This window comes from Panthera pardus, unplaced genomic scaffold (genome assembly GCF_024362965.1).
Source record: "Panthera pardus isolate Hobbes unplaced genomic scaffold, ASM2436296v1 HiC_scaffold_12, whole genome shotgun sequence".
Classification (NCBI taxonomy): Eukaryota; Metazoa; Chordata; class Mammalia; order Carnivora; family Felidae; genus Panthera; species Panthera pardus.
This window is the reverse complement of record NW_026526677.1, coordinates 95,714,206-95,719,344: the sequence shown is the minus strand read 5'-3', so window position 1 is coordinate 95,719,344 and position 5,139 is coordinate 95,714,206. Positions and strand designations below refer to the sequence as shown.

Sequence of the window (5,139 nt, the reverse complement as noted above, 5' to 3'; positions counted from 1 at the left end):
ATGAAAGGGGAAGCCCGGAGGGAAAGTAACGCGGACACTGACGCCTGCACTAGCCCAGTGAAACGCCTTCTGCAGTTCTTACGGGAAGCCAAAGAAACAACAGTCGGGCAGCGGCCCGTCCTCTGTCCTCCGCGCCACACCTCCTTCCCCATCTGCATGTTGGGTCAGGAAGGACAGTGGTGGGCCCGGCTCCCTGCAAGGGATCAGGACGGTACATCTCAGAACAAAGCCTGTGCTGTTCACCTGCAGAACAAAGTTCGCCCTTAATGAGATGTGTGTTGGGGTGGGGGGACGGGGTGGGGTGGGGGCGCCGACAGGAATGTTGTTCCTTCATTCCATTAAAAAGGGATTATGGGCTGACTGACCAGGTAAGCAGTGTGATCTGTGAACAGAAACTGGGCCTTTGGAAGCGGGACTGTGGTTTAAACAAAAGCCTTAAGAGACACAATCAGCAACTGTTCACTGCAGCAGGGTGGCAAAGCGTGATGTCTGTGTTTGTGCGTGCGTGCAAGGGCGTGTGCAATATTTTCTGCTGTTGCTAAGACGGTTTCCCCCCCTCGCTGGCCTCTCGCCCAATCAAAAGGTAGCTGCTCCTCATTGGCTGCCTGGCTTTATCGAATGACCATGACGAGCTGGGGTTGAGCCCACCTCATTGGTTTATTCCTATGGCCCATTGTCAGGGGAGAGCAAATCAGACACCTAATCAATATTTTGTGAAGTGGCACTAGACTCCTGGCTAAATTTGCATTAAACTCCTCCCTGTCTGTGCCTTTGCACTCAGATAGCATCATATTAACTTCGGAGGTAGAGAGCGAGGCAAACAATCAAACACTGCCATCCTTCAGCCATTTTGGATGTTTTCCTGACTCTTGGCAAAAATTTCAGAACGACAAACACGCACCAGAGGAATTGGTTATAAACAAGATGTAAATCTCCTGAGCAGAAACAAAACATAACGTAACTAGGCTAGATTAGTGGTGTCCCTTCTAGATGCAGATTGAAATCTTTCCTCCCTCCCTCCCTTCCGCCTGCCCTCCCTCCCTCCCTCAAGTCATCCAACAGATATTTATTGAACACCTACTCTGCGTCGTGTTCTCTTAGGGACCCCGGATACATCACTGTGCCAGACAAGAAATGTTTCCTTTCTGGGCTACTCCATAGCAAAGCAGGGCATGAGAGGGCCAGGGGTCACCATGCTCTATAAACCGTCTCAAAAGGAAACCGGGCTCTGATCATCACTCATGGAATGAGGTGGGACCGAAATTCCGCAGCTGGGTGTCTCCCGGCAGGAGACACGGATTTGGAAGCAAAAGTAGTTCTAGTGACCAGCATCTCCCCAGAATTCTACATAAATCTCAGATAAAACGTGGATGCATGGTGACCTTGAGGAAGATAAAAATGTGCGGTGTTGGGGCACCTGGGTGGCTCAGTCAGTTGAGCATGCGGCTCTTGGCTTCGGCTGAGGTCAAGATCTCACAGTTTAGAGGGTTCAAGCCTGGCCTCAGGTTCTATGCTGGCAGGGATGGAGCCTGCTTGGGATTCTCTCTCTCTCTCTCTCTCTCTCTCTCTCTCTCTCTCTCTGTCTCTGCACCTCCCCCACTCATGCTGTCTCTATCTCTCTCAAAATAAAGAAAGAAAGAAATACGTAAAAAAATTTTAAATATAATAGAACAATTGTGGTGTTAATAAATTTCCTCTCTTTCAAAGAAAAAATAGAAGCAACCAGAAAAGAAATTTCACATGCCCTCTACAACGTCTCAGCAGCTCACCCATGTCTGTGTTCCCTCCTGCTACAAGGAACAAAAAAAAAATTGTGTTTTCATCAAACCAACCCATTTTATTTATGTGCTTACCCCATCCCCCTTCACCCAGCTCAAGAATTCCTATAATTCTCCCTGCATTCTCCTACATCATCGATTTTTCAAATCTCCCCGCTCTTCTGGTCATTTCACATCATGAAAATATTCTGCAATATCCTCTTCTTTAAAAAATGAAGACGGGGCACCTGGGTGGCTCAGTCAGTTGAGCGTCCAACCTCGGCTCGGGTCCTGATCTCACAGCTCGTGAGTTCGAGCCGCACGTCGGGCTCTTTGCTGACAGCTGGAGCCTGCTTCGGATTCTGTGTCTCCCTCGCCCTCTGTCCCTAGCCCACTCGCATTCTGTCTCTGTCTCTCAAAAATAAATAAACATTAAAAAAAATTGTTTTAAATGAAGATAATAAAGAAAGACACCTCTTTATGGATCCAGGCTGATGTTCAACTAAAACACACTGGTACCACCATGTTGGTTGATAAAGTCCTGAGACACTTCTAGGCCCGTCAGGATGCAACCACTGCCCTGAGCTTCCCAAGTCTCTCCTCTCCCATTTTCTTTCAACCCAACCCCTCCCCCGGGACCTCATGGGCACTCCATAATCCAGCAACCAAAGGCTTAAAGTCTGATCGGCGGGGCCCTCCAAGACCCTGCTCCAGACCTATAGCCAGCATCCTGTCTGACTCAGCAGTGCCTGGGCCATAAGTGCGTGCTCGCTCACACCCTACATTTCAAGTCGTTACCCCCTTCCCCATTACTTTCTTCCCCTTTAAAACAAAACCCTTGTAAGAGATGTCTGTTCTCACTCTATCTCTCCTCCTCTTTTCTTTTGAACGCCATCCAATCAGTGGTCACCTTCCCAGTGTTTCCAGGATCACAGTTTTTGTCAGGGTTATCAATAAGACGTTGCCAAATCTAAAGATCAGTCCTCAGTCCCCCTCTTATTGGGCTTACTTGGCAACGTTTGACACAGTGAACCACTCCCTCTTCCTCTCCTCTAAACCTCTTAATTTTTTCTCTTTCTTGTCTCTGAGACGCCAGTCTCTCTTCGAGTTCTCCTCCTTCTTCTCGGTCTCCTTCGGTCCTCCTTTGCTGATTCCTTCTTGTCTTCTTGACCGCTAAACGTTGCAGCGTTTGAGGGCTCACACTTGAGACCTCGTCTCCTTTTCTCTCTACGTCCACTCTCCGGTGATCTCTCCCAGTCACTTGACACTGAACCCCCATCTAGGCACCAACGATAGTCAAATTCCTATCTCCTCCTTCAAGGTTCGTCCTGAAATCTAGATTCAAATCTTGGGTATTTAATAGAAGTCTCAAATTTAAGTCACATAAAATTGTATCCCTGATCTTTCCCCTCAAAAGATTTCCCCTGCTCCTGGTTTTCTTCATCTCAGTAAGTGCTGACATCATTTTTCTCATGGCTCAGTCCCCAAACCCTTGGATTAGGGCTTGATTCTTCTCCTTTTCTCATACCACACTACAACCCACCAGCAAATTCTGTCATGCCAGCTTCAGATCGGATCCAGAACCCAATCATTTCTCACCATCTCCCACCACAGCCGTTTAAGACCAAATCACTGTAATGTCACCCTTTTATTATCACAGAGACCATCCAAAGGCCTCCCTGCTTTCACCTTTGCCCCCTTAACCATCTGTCCTCCACATAAGGCAGAATAAGTCGCTTCAAATATAGTCAGTTCATGATACTCCTCTGATCAAAGTTTTCAGAAGCCTTCCATTTCCTCCAGAATAAAACTCAAAGTCTATATGCTATTCCTAGGCAGTGAAAGGCACAGTTAACTATGAGACAGTTGCACTCAAGGAGTCCACTGTTCATGAGCTGGATTCCAGCTTTACTTTCCTGTGTGGCCATCTTGCAAATACATTGTTAATCACAAGAAAGACTGGGTGAGAATATGAATGATGTAGTATACAAGTCTAAAAACAAACAAAAGCAATTTGTGTGCAGCTGAAATCTAATTGGTCAGTTATAAGCTGAAACATTTTATTTAAGGGCAACATAGTCCCTTCATATGCATTAAAGTGATTTCATTTTGTCTTCACTGACATCCTCAGCTGATGTTAAATCATATCTAATTTCCAACATACATAGTGAGCACTCAAAATACCTGGGGAATAAATTAATGCTCAGGAAATAAACTTATTTCTTACCTGTGATGATGGCAAGGAGAACCAGCAAGTGAATATCTACTCCATAAGGCCTAGTATTTCACTTACTTAAATTATCTTTTTATCCCAACTTTATTATTTTTTTTAGAGGGAGAATCCCAAGGAAGCCAGCGCAGAGCCCGACACGGGGCTCAAACCCACGAACCGTGAGATCATGACCCGAGCTGAAACCAAGGGTCAGACGCTTAACCGACTGAGCCAACCAGGAGCCCCTCAACTTTATTAATTCTAATTTAAAGGTGCAGCCACAGTTGTGTGGCTCAGGAAAGCCGAATGCCTTTCTCAAAGTATCCTAATAAGTGGCAGAGTTTCAGACTTGAACAGTGGTCTGTATGGCTTCAACACCTGTGCCTTTGCCATGGTCATCTCATGATGAGTCACTGCACTATCCCTCTGATTTTTCTTTTTCTTTCTTTCTTTTTTTTTGTAACAACCCATAATCAGTTCATTCAAAAAGCTGATTTAAGCGTCAGCACTGGTGACTTCAACCTCGACTCCTGGCTCGAGACGGATGGAAGTAATCTGCGAACAATCTCAGAAGGACTGTGCAAATCAATGAGTTGCCTGCAGCTCCTCACCTGAAAACAATCCCAAGTCTTAGAACCTTCACCACGAAGAGTTTTTCTTGTAGTGATTCTCAGAGTCTTGGTAGGCATCCGAACTGGTCCTTTCACGACGAGATTCTTTTCCTTTGCGCCTCTGAGCAGGTCAGCATGTACCTTCTCCAATGATTGCACGTTGAGGCTGGTTAGAGTCATTCTAATTTGGTGAATCATCACCTCAGGTTCCCCGGGTATCTTCCCAGGGTCTTTAAAATGTGTTCCTCGGCCAGATTGAACAGTGATGAATCAGGAGCTGGAGTGGGCCATCCAGAGCTCCACTCTCAGCTGCAACCGTGCCTTCTTCAAAGAGTCTCTATGACACTCTTAATATTATAATGCTCTGATCCATTACTGTCCGCACAGACCTCCAAGATCACTGAAAATCGAGAGGCAGCTCATCTGTCCTTAGTTTATGGATGGGCATGCTTAGCTCCAGAGGGGCTCAAGGTCAAGTAAGGAAATGGAAAGTGCAGTCTCTTGCTTTCTTCTCTCAGTCCCTCCTTATTGGTGTCTCATGCTATCTTACCCACAGTTT

General features: G+C 46.3%; 1 pseudogene; it reads right to left on the bottom strand.

Moving 5' to 3' along the window:
- Positions 1–2,387: 2,387 nt before the first annotated feature.
- Positions 2,388–4,850, bottom strand: LOC128776259 (40S ribosomal protein S20-like; annotated as a pseudogene).
- Positions 4,851–5,139: the final 289 nt, after the last annotated feature.